General features: G+C 42.2%; 1 protein-coding gene across 1 annotated transcript in view; it reads right to left on the bottom strand.

The window, feature by feature from the left end:
- The window catches only part of TAS2R1 (taste 2 receptor member 1), a 447,804-nt gene extending 432,030 nt beyond the window's left edge, over positions 1–15,774 (bottom strand). The window contains exon 1 of the mRNA XM_065546093.2: positions 15,645–15,774. The gene's annotated coding sequence lies outside the window, so the exon portion shown is untranslated. The remainder of the gene's footprint in view (positions 1–15,644) is intronic.
- Positions 15,775–16,090: the final 316 nt, after the last annotated feature.

Here is a 16,090-nt window from a genome sequence, read left to right on the forward strand (position 1 = left end):
CTCATCAGCACTCACTCACCGTCACGAGAATAGCATGGTGGAAACCACCCTGATGATCCAATCACTTCCCGCCAGGTCCCTCCCTCCCTACAATTTGAGATGAGATTTCATGGAGATGCAAAGCCAAACCATAACAAACATATTAATAAAAGAGGAAAAAAAAAAGACTTATCTAAAGTGAAAAAAAGTAACAAAGGAAGCCAGTAAATTTACGTCAGTTGTGTGCATGTTAAAATTTTTAGAGTTGACACTAAAAGAATAGAAAAAGAGTGTAGAACTACTAAACTAGTAGATGAAAAATAGAATGGGGCAGGAGAATCAGAAAGAAAAAAGAAGAAACAAATAACAAAGGCAAAAGTATATGGTAAATATTTACCCAAATATATGCTATGATAATAATGTAAGTGAACTAAAGGATTCAGTATAAAAATGAAGATGATCAAATTGGATTAAAACATCTAACTACCTAGTTTACAAAAGGCACATATAAAAGGATACATGAAGTTTCAAAGAAAAAGGATAGGAGAAAAATCAGAAAAATGGTAGCCAAAAGAAAGCTGTCATCACTCTATTAGATGTTTTATAGACTAGCTAGGTAGATAGATAATATATAAATATATAATAAAGATACACACACATATATGAATTTACATATTAGGTATACGAAAGAGGCTGGGCTTTGTGGCTCATGCCTGTAAACCCAGCAATTTGGGAGGCCAAGGCAGGTGGATCACCTGAGGTCAGGAATTCGAGGCCAGCCTGGCCAACATGGCAAAACCCATCTCTACTAAAAATATGAAAATTACCGGGGCATGGTGGTGCATGTGTGTAATCCCAGCTACTTGGGAGGCTGAGGCAGGAGAATCGCTTGAACTTGGAAGGCAGAGGTTGCAGTGAGCCGAGATTGTGCCACTGCACTCCAGCCTGAACGATGGAGTGAGAATCCACCATAAATAAATAAATAAATAAATAAATAAATAAATAAATAAATAAATAAAAGATATATGAAAGAGAGCAAAAGGCATTTCTAAATATAGGATTAAAACAAAATAACAATTTTTAATTTACCAGGAAGATACAATAATTTGAAATCTGTAGGCAACTCTTAAAATAGACTCCAAAGACAAAGCAAAAATGACAGAACAATGGGAGAAAAATTCAAGTCAACAATCATATGGGAAGTTTTCTCATACCTCGTTTAGCAATTGATAGAAAAAATAGACAAAAATATGTATGTATATGTATTATTAAAGCTGGAACAGATTTGAACACTATAATCAATAAGATTTATTTAAGGGGCCTGCAAAGAACATTACAGCCAGAAAATTGGGAGATACAAACACTTCTCAAGTGTACATGAAATATTTATAAAAATCAACAACATATTGGGCCATAAAGCAAATTTGAACATATCTTAAAGATTTGGGTTGTACAGACCACAGTGCATTTGTTAGAAATCAAATAAAGAGATAAGAAAAAACTATTTTATTTGTATAACCATAGAGTTCAGACTGCAATAAATCTAGTTATAGTCTGGCGGGACAAGCCGGCCATACAGAATCGTCTTTAGGGTTCTAATAAATGAGTATCCGTGAACGGCCACCAATCATCCAGGACAAAATTAATGTTTCAGTCTGTGTACAAAGGGTTGATTTGGACTTCACAGGATTATTTCTTCTTTGAAACGTGGGAAACCGTCTGTTCCTATGCAATTCATAAGGCTATCTGGTTCAACCCATGCTTTCCCAAGTCAGAATGTTCTTTCTCACAGCCCAGCAAGATAAAGTACTCAGGACAGCTGGATTTTAAGAACACCCTTGTGATTTGTGTCTTTATTGGGATAATCAGAGAAAATCACTACATTTAGGTCTTCTTTCATATTTTATGTACTTAGGATACAGCTCTAAGTACTAGCACCAGAAAATACAAATTGGGTGCAGAAAACCCAGGTGCATGAACATTGCATGTTTAAACCAAGCTAAAAAGAGAATTTGTAGCCAAACTACAATGGAACTTATTGACAATGGCTACAGAACTGCTATGTGGTAATTTTATGTTTGACATGATATGTCGTTCTCTCTACTTTTATTTGGAAAATATTCTGGACCTTGGAAAAGATGAGTGTAAATTTAACTATGTGAGGTTAGAAGTACCCCTGGGAGCCCTGTGGTCAGCAGACTCTTCAGGTTGTAACTAGAACCATGAATCACCATTCTGGACACATTGAGGGTTTTTAGGTCTGTTTCTATTGATTTACACAACACTCTAGGAGAAATCACGGACTCAGAGATAATACCCTTTACCTTGAACCGTTTCATCTCCAGGTGCAAACAGAACCCCAGGAAATTGTTAAAGGATGTTATTGTAGGATATTGAGAAAAAGGGTCATGTGCATCAAACAAGAGGTGACAAGATGAAGAAAAGGAATGGAAGAGGATAGTGAGTTTCAAAGTGAGTTTGAGAGTAACCGTGTACATTTGGCTCTTGGCTAGAACCAGACTACAAGTTACTCAGTGGGTAACTAAGACTGAAAGAATCTTGTTATTGCTTGCCCTATCTGAGCTACTTTGTTCACAAGCGGGAACAACAGTGGGGCCGGCCTTAGTGCAGTGCTTCCCGAGCTTCTTCACGCCATGGACTCAGAGAAGGATGATTCCTGTTCAGTGCACTGTGGGAGGCTGCCAGCCACCTGGACCAGCCTAGGCCCACTCTCCAGCCCAGGTCCTGCCCTGCACACACCCCAGGCTGGAAGAGATCAATATTGAGTCCAGTATTGAGAAGTTGATGTTAGGACCCCCAAATGAAGAGCTGTCTTACAGGTATCTCAAACTTGGCATCCAAAGCCCAACGCATGGGCTTCCCCGCATCGTCTACTTCTCCCACAGAGTTCCCACCGCAGCAGGCGGCAACTCCATTCTCCCAGTTGGCCAGACAAGAGCTCTGAGGTTGAATCCTGACTCAGCTCCTCTCCTTACACCCTGTTATGGGCTGAATTTGGTTTCTCAAAAAAGATATGTTGAAGTCCTAGCCCCTAGTACCTCCAGATATGGTCTTATTTAGATGAGAGTCATTACAGAGGTCATTAGCGAAGTTTAGATAAGGCCATACGGAGAAGGGTGGATTTCTCATCCAGTAGGACTGGTGTCCTTATAAAGGGTGGAAATCTGAACACAGACAGGCACATAGGGGAATGCCACGTGAAGATGAGGCAGCGATCAGGGTGACGCTTGGAAAAAACCAGCAAAGACTGCCCACAGCCCACCAGAGCCTGGAACAGACCTCACAGCCCTCAGAAGGAACCTGCCCTGCCAACACGTTGATTTTGGACTTCTGGTCTCCAGAGCTGTGTAACAATCAATTTCTATTGTTTAAGCTGCCCAGTGTGTAGTGTTCTGTTCCAGTTGTTCTAGCAAAGTCAAACACACTCCTCATTCAGTCCAACAGCAAGTCCTCTGAGCACTGCCAGGCTCAGAGTATGGTCATTCCATCCTGCTCCTGGGGAGGCTCCCACGATCTGGCCCCTCAGTACCACTTCCAGCTCACAGCCTCACTCCCCTGTCTTCCTTGGTCATCCCTCGCATGCCTCCCACTCAGAGCATTGGCATGGTGCCTGCTGTTCCTCCACCTGGCACATACTTTTTGCAGGGATCCATGGGCCTGGCTCCCTCATCTCCCCCAGCTCTCATCTTCCCAGTGGGTCCTTCTGGATCACTCCACAAAGCCACAGTGCCCCTCCCCAACCCTCAGCACTGACCCTCTACCCTCTTTTCACATACTGTGCATTTTGATTCCTCTTCACTGTGCAGCTCACCACATCAAGTGGTGACATTTATGAAGCTGGGGAATCTTATCTGCTCTTTTCACTGCTGTAGTCCTAACACATAGACAGTCCCTTAATTTATAATTATGGAATGATTAAAGGAATGAATGCTTCTCAACATCCACGACCTCCTACTCAGACCCAAGGGAACAACTCTCTACTTGTACCATGGTGCTTCTATAAAGCCTGGCACTGGTGGGTGGGGGCTGCAAACCTTGGCAGCAGAAGAGAACGGTTGCCTGCAGCATTCTAATCTGCTAAAAGGCCATGCAAGTGTGGTTTTAATAGGAAGCATTGAAAGGTTCTTTAAGATGGCCAACTAAGAAGAAAAAGGAAAAAGGGAATGGCTCATGAAACTACCTGCAACAAAGAAAGAGAAAAACAAGATCACAGAAGAAACCCCACATGCCAAATGGTAGGTTTGCATAGCATGGGGTTGACAGAGGTACACCAGGCTCATACAACATGTTTTGGACCTGGTGTGAGAACAAAGAAAAGAACTATGGCAACATTGTTAAAGCTTCCAAAAGCAACTATGATTTATTTATCATTCATATTATTATTTCATTATACTAAGGAAGCAAGGAAACTTGCAAAACACATTAAGAGGCAATTCAAAAAAGAAACCACCAAAAGGCAATAAACGTATGAAAAAAAGGGTTTAACCTCACAAGTAATCCAAGAAAACACATTACAACAATAACAAAACATTTTCCTATACACTCGAAAAGATTAAATAATAATATCTAATGAATTCCAGAATAAGTATAGCAATATAAAATTGGCATAATCTTTCTAAAGGAAAAGTTGGCATTATATATCAGAAGACTTTTCAAATTTATATTTCATTATTCAACAGTGCTTATAATTTACTCCGATTTGCCCATAAAGTTTTTTTTGTGTAAAAGATAATGGCACCCTCCAGTCAGCCCATTGCCATGGATTTTACAAGCTGGAATTGGAATCAAAGTGTGTCAACTCCAAAAATCATAGACTTACCAAGCTCTCAGCACCCCACAAGAGGGAGAGTGGGCCTTCAGAACTTAAAAAAGACTTTAGATTCAGAACTACTTTCAATCTACTGGCAAATGGGATGTAAAATGCTTTCACTCTATCTAGTAAAAGCCATGATTTGACCTGCAGAATGCCTGAACCTAGATAATTCTGAGCCAAATGAGACAGTACATGGAGCATTTAAAAACCCAAGTACAGAGGACTTCCGACTATAGGAACACATTACCAATTCACATCACAATGATATACTTAGAAAGGTTATCTTAACAAGAAATTTTCTGACATTCACATGAATAAATGCATGTACACATCTGAATAGATTTAAGATGCGTGCCTGCTAGAACTCTGCTAAAAAGAGCTTTAACTTGAGACACCAAACACCAGTTACCTTGCAGTCTCAAGCTTAAGCAATTTAGCATTATTTTGAAAGCCTTTGTCATAAAAGCAAACAAAAGACAAGCAGGGCTTTGCAGTGTCTCAGCCTCCCCCTCCCATCAGCCCATTGCCACGGGATTTTACAAGGTTAGTTGCAAACGTGGACAAGACAACTCTGGTGGCGAGCTGTTCTCTCGGAATTAATACATTTCAAAGTCGAGAGCCAGGCAAGTGGCGGTGCTAATCAAGCTAGTGACAGCATTAATCTCCTTCGGCTCAGCTCAAAATAGGATATGCCACAGGTGACCCCAAGTCCTTCCCTCCCCTTCTCAAGCCATTAGCTGAACATCATATTTCTTTCTGCTGCCAAGGCCGGCGCCAGCAGCAGCACAATTCGAATAGGGGGAAGAGCACACGTGACGAGAACAGCTTATTAACTCTGTCTGGGAATTTCTGCACTTACCTATGGCTGGTTCTAAGGTATTCTCTCAATTTACCAAAAGTAATGAGAGGACAGCCCTTTGCCAGTTACCCTACACACCTCACAGAAAGATGAACAGTTAAAAGTATTAGGATTCAAATTTAAGTTGTGTGTTACAACAACCAACGAAAGGTTTTTGCCAAGGGAAATTTCAGGAAGTGATTTAAATAGAAATGAATTGTCAGAAAAACCTAGGTGTTGCTGTTCTATTGCACTATCTCAACCATGACAAGGTGCCACAAATGATGTGAAATGAAGGTCTGACAAGGTATCAGATCTGTTTAAATCCAGCCAAGCTCTACTCTGAAGGAATGGCTTAAACAACAAACCTGATATGAATGTATAAATCATTCTCCATAAACAAGGGTTCTATGGAGAACCTAGAAAAACCCAATCCTAAGTTCTGAAATCACCTGTGTAAGTGGGGAAATGCCCCTTAATGCTAATTTCCATTCCTTAAAATTCTAAATGCCCCATAATTTAAAGGCCAACAGGGTGGAAATCTCCCTTTTAAAAGTTCTTTCCTATTACATGTGGATGCCCATGTGCCCTTCTATCCAGCTTATAAGAGTCCAGGATTCTTTCCCAGGGTTCTCTGTTTTGATCACCTTGCAGAGACTAGAATGGTGCTGCAGAATTCAGATTTGCTTCTGTTGGCAGCTTCCCACTCTTGTCAAGCAGAGTCTAAGTCATTCCTGCTCATTTCCAGATCTGAAGCACATCATTATTTCTCTTCCGCCTCCTGGAATATGTGGTCTTCAGGAGGTCGGCATGTTCTCCCCTTCTGAATTACAAGTTCTAGCAAAAGTCTCTGAATCTATTCCTTTGGAGAAGAAAGTAAGGGAAGAAATTACCGCAAAAGCACATTCCACCTACTATTCCACCATGAACGCCTTGGATCAGACTGCAGCCAGGTTGACCCAATGGGGCCCCGGATTCTGCAGTGAAGAAGCCATGTTTAGGGACCCCTGAGCCCACATTCAGCCACAGCTTGTTGGACCAACTGTGAACTCCTGACCCAAGGGCCACCAAACAGTGGGCTGGCAAGTGACTTGAAGCAGAATCTCAGCAGCAGGTGACGGGGAATATGTACACCTCAGAAAAAGGAGAGTAAGATGCAATGTAGAGTTGGAAATGTATGACTGGAGAAAATCAGACCTGCTGTTTTCACAATATACACTATAGAAAGGATGACTTTGTTTGATGACTTTCTGGGCCTGTGGAGATGCACAGGAGATAGTGATGTGAGATTTCAAGGTTGGAACACCACCAAAAAAGAGGGTGAGAACAAGATAATGGTGGCAAGGGTGTGGCCTTCCCCAGGCTTCTGTGTACGCGCATCCTACAGGAAAACCCTAAATACCTAAAGTAATACAAGTGAGTCACGCCTCCTTAAAACCAAAGAGTCTATGGAGGACATTTTAAATGGCATTTAAATTAATAAAGGAGAGAAAGTGATGTTAAAATTAATTTACCACTGAATTATCATTATAAAATCATTTGTATATAACTTAAAACCATTTTCCCTAAAAATACTGCATTTCTAAGAATAACAATAATTTTATATGTGTGTGTATGTGTGTGTGTGTGTGTGTGTGTGTGTGTGTGTATGTATATCTGATATGGTTTGGCTATGTCCCCACCCAAATCTCATCTTGAATTGTAGCTCCCATAATCCCCACATGTCATGGGAGGGATCTGGTGGGAGGTAATTGAATCATGGGGGCAGTTTCCCCCATGCTATTCTTGTGATAGCAAGTTCTCAAGAGATCTGATGGTTTCATATGAACAGATGCCCAAGTGCCCTTCTATCCAGCTTATGTGACTCCAGGATTCTTTCCCAGGGTTCTCTCTTTCCCCCTTCACTAGGTTCTCATTCTTGTCTTTCCTGACACCATGGAAAGAAGGACATGTTTGCTTCCTTCTCTGCCATTATTGTAAGTTTCCAGAGGCCTCCCCAGCCCGGTGGAACTGTGAGTCAATGAAACGTCTTCCCTTTATAAATTACCCAGTCTCAGGTATTTCTTCATAGCAGCATGAGAATGGACTAAAACAATATCCCTTTAACAATATGCAATCCCAGGGAAAGGACTAATACCACTATTAAAAAGTAACAAGCAGCCAGACATGTTGGCTCATGCCTGTAATCCCCACACTTTGGGAGGCCAAGGCGGGCCAATCACAATGTCAGGAGTTCAAGACCAGCCTGACCAACATGGTGAAACCTCGTCTCCACTAAAAATACAAAAATTAGCTGGGTGTGGTGGTAGGCGCCTGTAATCCCAGATACTCAGGAGGCCAAGGCAGGAGAACTGCTTGAACTCGGGAGGTGGAGGTTGCAGTGAGCCAAGATCGCACCGCCGCACCCCAGCCTGGGTGACAGAGCGAGACTCCTTCTCAAAAAAAAAAAACAAAAAACAAAAAACAAAAAGTAAGCAGCTTATGTACCATATGTAAATTTCTGTGGATTGTATCTCACTCAAAAATGGTCTGGTGAAAAAAAGGATAATAGAGTTCAACACGTCATTAATAAAGTTACTTGAAACAACCAGTGCTAATGGTTTCTTTTGGGAGACTGAATATATAAGCAGACAATTGCCAGAACATACATAAAAATAAAACTGTGCCCCACAACCTGCAGCAACCAGCCCAGGAAACCAACTTATTATCCATAGCAACCAGCCCAGGAAGCCAGCCTGCTTTCTGTAAGTTAGACTTGTAGAAAGTCAGACCACTCTCCCTCCCTTGTAACAATTCAGGAAGCCAAAAAATAATGCCTGTAATAATTGGCCCCAAATGGCTGGGACTTGATTCATAATCACAATATTCCTAATTTTTACCCTACTCCCCATTTAGGACCAACCAGAGAAAGGCAAATATGCTCCCCCAACCAATTACACTGGATGCCCTGCTCCTGGTGAGCCGCCTCCAGCTTCCCTAGGTCAGCAGCCTCCAATCAGAGCACACGCAGAGCCTCCCCTTCTTATAACGTGATGCTTTCCCCCTCCTCTGTCTGCCTCTGTGTCTCTGAGAAACACAATGATAGTGGCCAACTTCCTTGCTGTAGCAAGGTCAGAACAAACAGCTTTGACTTGTTCTCATTTGGTTGGTCTTCATCTATTTCCACGCATTAATGGACATTTCTAAAAAGAATCCTTATAAACACAAGCACGGCAGTAAAGCAAGGACAGAAAAGGAGTGGGGATATGTCACTGGGGCACCTGGATGTGAGAATTTCAAGCCTTGTCTTTTATACCATCTTGCCTGAAAGAATGTTTTGAGTTCTTATTCATATGACACATGGAAAAATTTGTGAGCCCATTTCTGTAAAGCATGGTTTCCATATGTATAGATTTCATAATCAAAACAAGAATGCTTTTCCAACCTAATGCAATGACACTTCCAAATGAAACAATGAAAAGAAGATGATATCAGGGGAACCCGCCCCCAATATTTCAATGTAGGTTCTTTCTATTTTCCCTAAGTGTCAGCCAGTCTGAGAAACAAAGAGAAAGAGTACAAACAGAAGAATTTTACAGCTGGGCCTCCGGGGATGACATCACATATTGGTAGGTCCATGATGCCCTACTGAGCCACAAAATCAGCAGGTTTTTATTAAGGACTTCAAAACGGGAGGGGGTGTACGAACAGGGAGTAGGTCACAAAGGTCACATGTTTCAAAGGGCAATAAATATCACAAGGCAAAGGGTAAAGCAAAGATCACAAGGCAAAGGGCGAAATGAAAAACTCCTGACAAGGGTCTATGTTCAGCTGTGCATATACTGTCTTGATAAACATCTTAAAAAGCAGAAAACTTCAAGAGCAGAGAACCACTCTGACCTCAAATTCACCAGGGTGGAGTTTCTTCCCCACCCTAATAAGCCTGAGGGTACTGCAGGAGACCAGGGCGTATTTCAGTCCTTATCTCAACCACATAAGACCGACACTCCCAGAGCGGCTGTTTATAGACCTCCCCCTGGGAATGCATTCCTTACCCAGGGTCTTAATTATTAATATTCCTTGCTAGGAAAAGAATTCAGCAATATCTTCCCTACTTGCACATCTGTTTATAGGTTCTCTGCAAGAAGAAAAATATGACTCTTTTTGCCTGGCCCTGCAGAGAGTCAGACTTTATGGTTGTCTTCCCATGTTCCCTAAAATCGCTGTTATTCTGTTCATTTTCAAGGTGCACTGATTTCATATTGTTCAAACACACGTTTTACAATCAGATTTCATATTGTTCAAACACACATGTTTTATAATCAATTTGTACAGTTAACGCAATCATCACAGGGTCCTGAGGTGATGTACATCCTCAACTTACAAAGATAACAGGATTAAGAGATCTTATACCTAAAGTAAGATATGTGTAAGAAATTATAAGAGTATTAATAGGGAAGTGATAAATGTCCATGAAATCTTCACAATTTATATTCCTCTGCCACAGCTCCAGCTGGTCCCTCTGTTCGGGGTCCCTGACTTCCTGCAACAAGATGATAAAAGAAAGCTGGGCCAACTGGGTGCAGTGGCCCACAGCTGTAATCCCAGCACTTTGGGAGGCTGAGGTGCAAGGATTACCTGAGCTCAGGAGTTCAAGATCAGCCTGGGCAATGTGGTGAAACCCCATCTCCACTAAAATCCAAAAAAAAAGAAAGCTAGACCACCACAGAGTTCCCCAAGCCATCCCAAAAATTAGAAATGGAAGAGTAGGGAAGTCATTGTTACTCTATTGATCTTATCAATCCCCTTTAAAGAGCCTATTGAGAAAAAGGAAACTAATAATCTGGTGAAAGAGGTAAAAAGAAAAAACAGACATTGGGTGTCCACAAGTTACCCTTGCTCACTGAGCCTCAAGCCACAGGTCTTAAGGCCCCCACTGTAAGGGTTGAAAGTTCTCAGCCCAGTAGATGCCCTGAGCACCCCCAGGAACAGGAGAACAGGGAAGGATGTTCTAAAGTAACAGAAGTAAAATGACTTTTGTTCCTGCAACCATTTCCCACAGAACACTAGCCTTCCAGTACACAGACTCTCAGACTCAGAAATTAGCAAAACAAACAAAAATCCCCCCAAAAAAGAAATTACAGAGAAGCAAGGGCCCCGCAGATCCTTGTGCCATGATAAATTAGTTATCTAAGGAACACGAGCAGTTAAAAGTCAGGCACGCATCCTGTCAGTATTCTGCAGGGATCTAGTTTTGCTGAAAAACTTGCTTTTCACAATATACCTCAAACCTGTCAGCAATAATTACCTGAGAATCAGAAAGGTGACATTTTAAATTTTAGTGACACATTAATGAACAAGATAATCCTCTTGACAGATACAGAGCAAGATTCACCACAGGAAGCAAGGCAAGGGCTCCTGAGATCAAAATGTAAGCCATATAACTGGCCTTGGCAGGCCCAGCGCGCAACAAAGTTGCATTTCAGATCATCGCAGCCCTTTCAGACCCCTCGCAGCCACTGACATGTTTGCTACTTTTATTTTCCCTGGAAGATGTTTGGCAGACTCCTCATCTCAGAAGATTCGTGCCTTTGTCTCAGAGTCAAGGGTTAATAGGACCCTTAATTGTGGTCTCAGTTATAATAAGGTCCTGCCTTTTTAAAAAGAAATGCCTTCTACAAGCTTAATAATTGGTCTTCCCATTTGAGATTATATAATCTCCAAGTCAAAGTACAAAGTTAGAACATGAAGGGAAATGGACAGGACCCTGTACCCAGACACTGTCTGTGGCATCTGTGGCTGGTCCCAAAGCCAGTGAGAGGAAGGTGGGTGCTGGGATCAGTGCTCCCAGGTGGCTGTCCCCAGACCCCTTCAGGGTCCTCCTGGTGGCCAGGGCCCCTGCAGACAGCTTGAGCAGTAACTAAGCTCAGGGGTGCTGGTAAGAGCTGAATTTTATCCCTGAAAAACTCGTATGTTGAGGTTTTATCCCCTAGCACCTCAGAATGTGACCTCATTTGGAAATAGGGTGATTATAGATGTAATTAGTTGAGATGAGGTCATTAGGTGGGCCTGAATCCAGTACATCTGGTGTCCTTCCAAAAAGGGACGATTTGGACACAGAGACACACACAGCAGGGAGAATGCCGTGTGAAGGCAGCAGAGGTCAGGCTGCTGTGTCTGCAAGCCACAGAATACCAAAGACAGCCAGAGAAACACCAGAAGCTGCGGAGGCCTGGGACAGTCTCCCTCCAGTCCTCAGAAGGAAGACAACCTTCTGACACCCTGACCTTGAACCTCCAGCCTCCAGAATCATGAAACAATAATTTTCTGTGGTTTGAGCCCCCAGCGTGTGTTGCTTTGTAAACATGATGTAAATTCCCAATAACCAGCCAGGTCGCCATCAGTACTAACCTTCAGCCTCACGTGAACGAGACTCTTCTTAAACTTACAGCACATTCTTTTTCTTTAGTCTACTCTGCCAACCCATCTGCTCTTCTAATATTCTGAATCTTCTCATTTCATTTTCTACAACATTAATTTATATTTCAGCTAAGGTACTATGGTGCCTGAATGCCAAATAAAAAGAAAAATGAGTGATCCTGAAATATAACATTTTCTTGACTTGAGGTCATAGGTTTATAAAGCATTCTGATTCTAGAGAATCAAAAGGAAAAACTACAGAAAACAAGGAAGTGAGGGAAAATGTAAGGAAATTATAAACGAGTGGCTTCTTCACTGACTGATCCTCATTAAAAGGGAATATTGAGCTGCCATCGATTGATGGTTCTGTTAAAATTCAAAACAGTGGTTCTCAAAATACAGCCCCCAGACCTATGTGGTCTGGGAGAGGTTCTCAAAATGTGGTCCCCAAAGTCCTGTGGCTTTGTCATCTGCACCTGCACATCCATCTTTCCCCAACCATGCTCTCCAGAAAGCCATTTCCATCAATAGCCAATTCTCAGGCTCCTCCCCAACCCTACTAAATCAGCACAGTGGGATCCTATACCTGTGTTAGGACTAGTCTTCTGGGTATTTGCACTAAATGAGAGAAACACTCCTCTTCTCAAAGCAAGGAGGCAACGTGATTCCACCTGACGGCAAATTCAGCCAACAGTCACTGTCCAGGGTACTATGTTCAAAAGGATTCTGAAGCAGATTTTAAAACGAAGAATCTCTTGGGCAAGAAAGAGAAGGGAACTATGGCCGGCAAACCACCTATTGGTCATCTGGGAGTCTCAAGCTTAAAAACCAACACCAATTTTTTTTTCCTACTTATCAGTGGTTCCAAATAAATCAGTGCTTCCAAAGTGCTAGGTGCCATCTTAGCAAATAAAAACCTCCCAAATTTCTGAAGTGACTTGGACCCTAGGTATACTGACATAAAAGTGAAAAGAATAAAAAAGTTTGCTCTCAGTTCTAAGACAAAACTTGAAATAAAATAAGAACATGGTAGCACTGCTCTTTCTTCCACTAAACAGATATTGCTCCCTCTCCTCCCCATACCTGACTCTCTTTCAGGATGGTGCTATTGTAGTGACGAGATACAGGAAATTGGGCTGGGTTTTGCCTAATTCAAGAAAACAAGCAACACACAAAACTTAAACTTAGAAGATAATTGAATTTGCAAGTTATTGTTTACATTACACTTAGATGATGAAGGTTTCTCTTCACTTTTAAAAGGATTTTAAGAGTTCTTTAAAAGACTATGCTCCCCTGAGACATTTCATACCTGACTTGATTTATTTAACTATTGCTTTCCACCTGAGCCCCTGGAAGCCAAGGACTGCAGCTGAGTCTGCCCACCCTCCAGCCCCTTCTTCCACCCAGCCCCCACCAGCTCTCCCTGCCGGATGATGTGGAACCTGTCAGCATATCCCTTTTTTTGTTTTTGTTTTTGTTTTTGTTTTTGTTTTTTGGCGTAATTGAAGTATACCAAATAAAAACTATATACATTGAAGAAGAACAACTTGACGTTTTGATGCACATACACATTGTGAAATAATCACCACAATCAACCATATCCATCAACTCACAGGGTTACCATTTTGAGGGGTATGTGTTTGTGTGTGAGAGTGTGTGTGCGAGTCGAGAACACTTAAGAAGCTGTTCCGTGCTCAGTGCCCGCCTTCTTAGCAAATCTCAAGTATTTCAGCATTGTTAACTATAGTCATGCTGCTGTATCTTAGATCTCCAGAATTGATTCATCCCGCAGAAACGAAACTTTGTACCCTTTGAGCAACATCTCCCCATTTCCCCTAGTCCCAGCCCCCGCAACCACCCTTCCACTCTCAGCTTCTGTGAGTTTCACTATTTTAGCTCCCACACGTAAGTGAGATCATGCGGCATTTGCCTTTCTGTGCCTGCTTTATTGCACTTAACCTAATGCCCTTCAGATTCATCCATGTTGTCACGGTAGTATTTCCCCTTTTCAAAAGACTGAATAATATTCTGTTGTGTATACATACTACATTTCTTTTTTTGAGACAAACTCTCACCCTGTCACCCAGGCTGGAGTGCAGTGGCGCGATCTCAGCTCACTGCAACCTCCGCCACCCGGGTTCAAGCGATATTCCTGCCTCAGCTTCCCAAGGAGCTAGGATTACAGGCATGCACCACCATGCCCAGCTAATTTTTGTATTTTTAGTAGAGACAGGGTTTCTCCATGTTGGCCAGGCCTGTCTCGAACTCCTGGCCTCCAGTGATCTGCCCACCTCAGCCTCCCAAAGTGCTGGGATTACAGGCCTGAGCCACCCCACCCAGTCATACTATATTTTCTGTATCCCTTCATCCATCGGTGGACATTTAGGTTGTTCTAACATTTGAAAGTGCTTTCCTTTGTCCCTGCCCCTGCTTCTGCTATTGCCACAGATATCTGACCTTCCTCCTCCATACCCAGGTGACATCTTCCCATCCTCTGTGCCCTGCTGTGTCCCTTCACCTTTCCAAATCCTTTCCAGTTCAATCCAGACTTGGATGGAGGGGCCTCTTCTCTGAACTTCCAGTAACTTTCTAGGGTCTGATGTCACTTGCCCTGAAGTCACATACTTTGCCCTATGGCTTTGCTATCTGCACCTACACATCCGTCTTTCCCCAACCACACTCTCCAGAAAGCCATTTCCATCATATGCCCCACAGCAGCAATGCAATGATTCAACAGATTCATCGCATGAATAGATTCATTCTCGGGGGATTGCAGTAAGTAAGTTCCTCTCATTTTCCTTTTGGGAGCTTTGCATACATACATCAGTCTCCAATTGAAATAAGTGAATTTCTTACCTTTTAAGGGTCATTGCTGGCCTCAGGGAAGCACTCAGAGTGATCAGGCTACCAGATAATCGACATGATTATTTGGAGAGGTTGTGTGACGTGCACAGACTAGAAAGCTAGAAAATCCAATTATGTCACTCTCCTGCCCCTAATGAATTGTGAGGTCTGGGGTATTGTGGTTCTTCTCTGGCCTGTGCTTTGACCACAGTTTCTCTCAATTCTTGGTAGTAAACCATATGAGGATCAGCTAAAACAGCTTAAAGCATCAGCAACGTCAGCATATTCTGAAGAGTATTATTAATCCTTTGCCCTGTCCTCCTAAAATATTCCTCTGATCCTTATATTTTCTAGTACAAATGACAGGAGGCATCTCTATCTTATTTATAGCTCTAAATAAATTGGTATGAGCATCAACCAAACATAGTTATTTTATTTCCCAAGAAATATACCCCCAGAAAATGTCAAGGAAATGATCTTTGAAAAATGCACATCCAAATGCAATATGAAATATTTAAGGGAATCGCTGTGCTCTTGGCTTCCATTTTCTGTTAGATTATTCTACAGGCTCTTGTAAAAGTCAAGTCAGTGCTTTTAAAGGCAGAATGTGGCCGCGAGTTGAGAAAAGCCTTCAAAGCCCCTGGGTTCTTGATTTCGCTTTTACTTTCAGCATTTTGCCTTGAATGAACGACCTCAAATACCTTAGATATTCAAAAATTGATGAATGGTACTTAGCAAGGTAAAACTCACATAAAGATGATGATAACTAAGTCAGCCACCGGTGGCCTGAAAATTCATGGCAACATTTGCTGCTTCTTGTGGAGGCATCTCTTCATGACACTTTCAGTGGGCTCTTCCCATCCATCCACCATCCCAAAATCCTCTGCAATTGAAGGAATATCTCCCACACTGGCCTGTGGTGTTAAACCAGCAAATCACATTGGGTCAGCAAAAAAGAACTCAAGAATAGAAGTTTATTCTTTAAATATCCCCCTAAATCCATTCAGTTGAGTTGGCTGGGGAGCAAATACTCACATAGATCAATGCATTTAATCCTCCAACAACTCTGTAAGCAAGAACTATCTTGCCCCCATTCCAACATAAATAAATGGAAGCAGAGAGAGTTGGAATAATTGGCTCAGCAGTCACATAGCCAGGAAGTGGCCAAGCCAGAGCGGGACTCAGCTGGTCCCAGG

Source organism: Macaca fascicularis, chromosome 6 (genome assembly GCF_037993035.2).
Source record: "Macaca fascicularis isolate 582-1 chromosome 6, T2T-MFA8v1.1".
Lineage (NCBI taxonomy): Eukaryota > Metazoa > Chordata > Mammalia > Primates > Cercopithecidae > Macaca > Macaca fascicularis.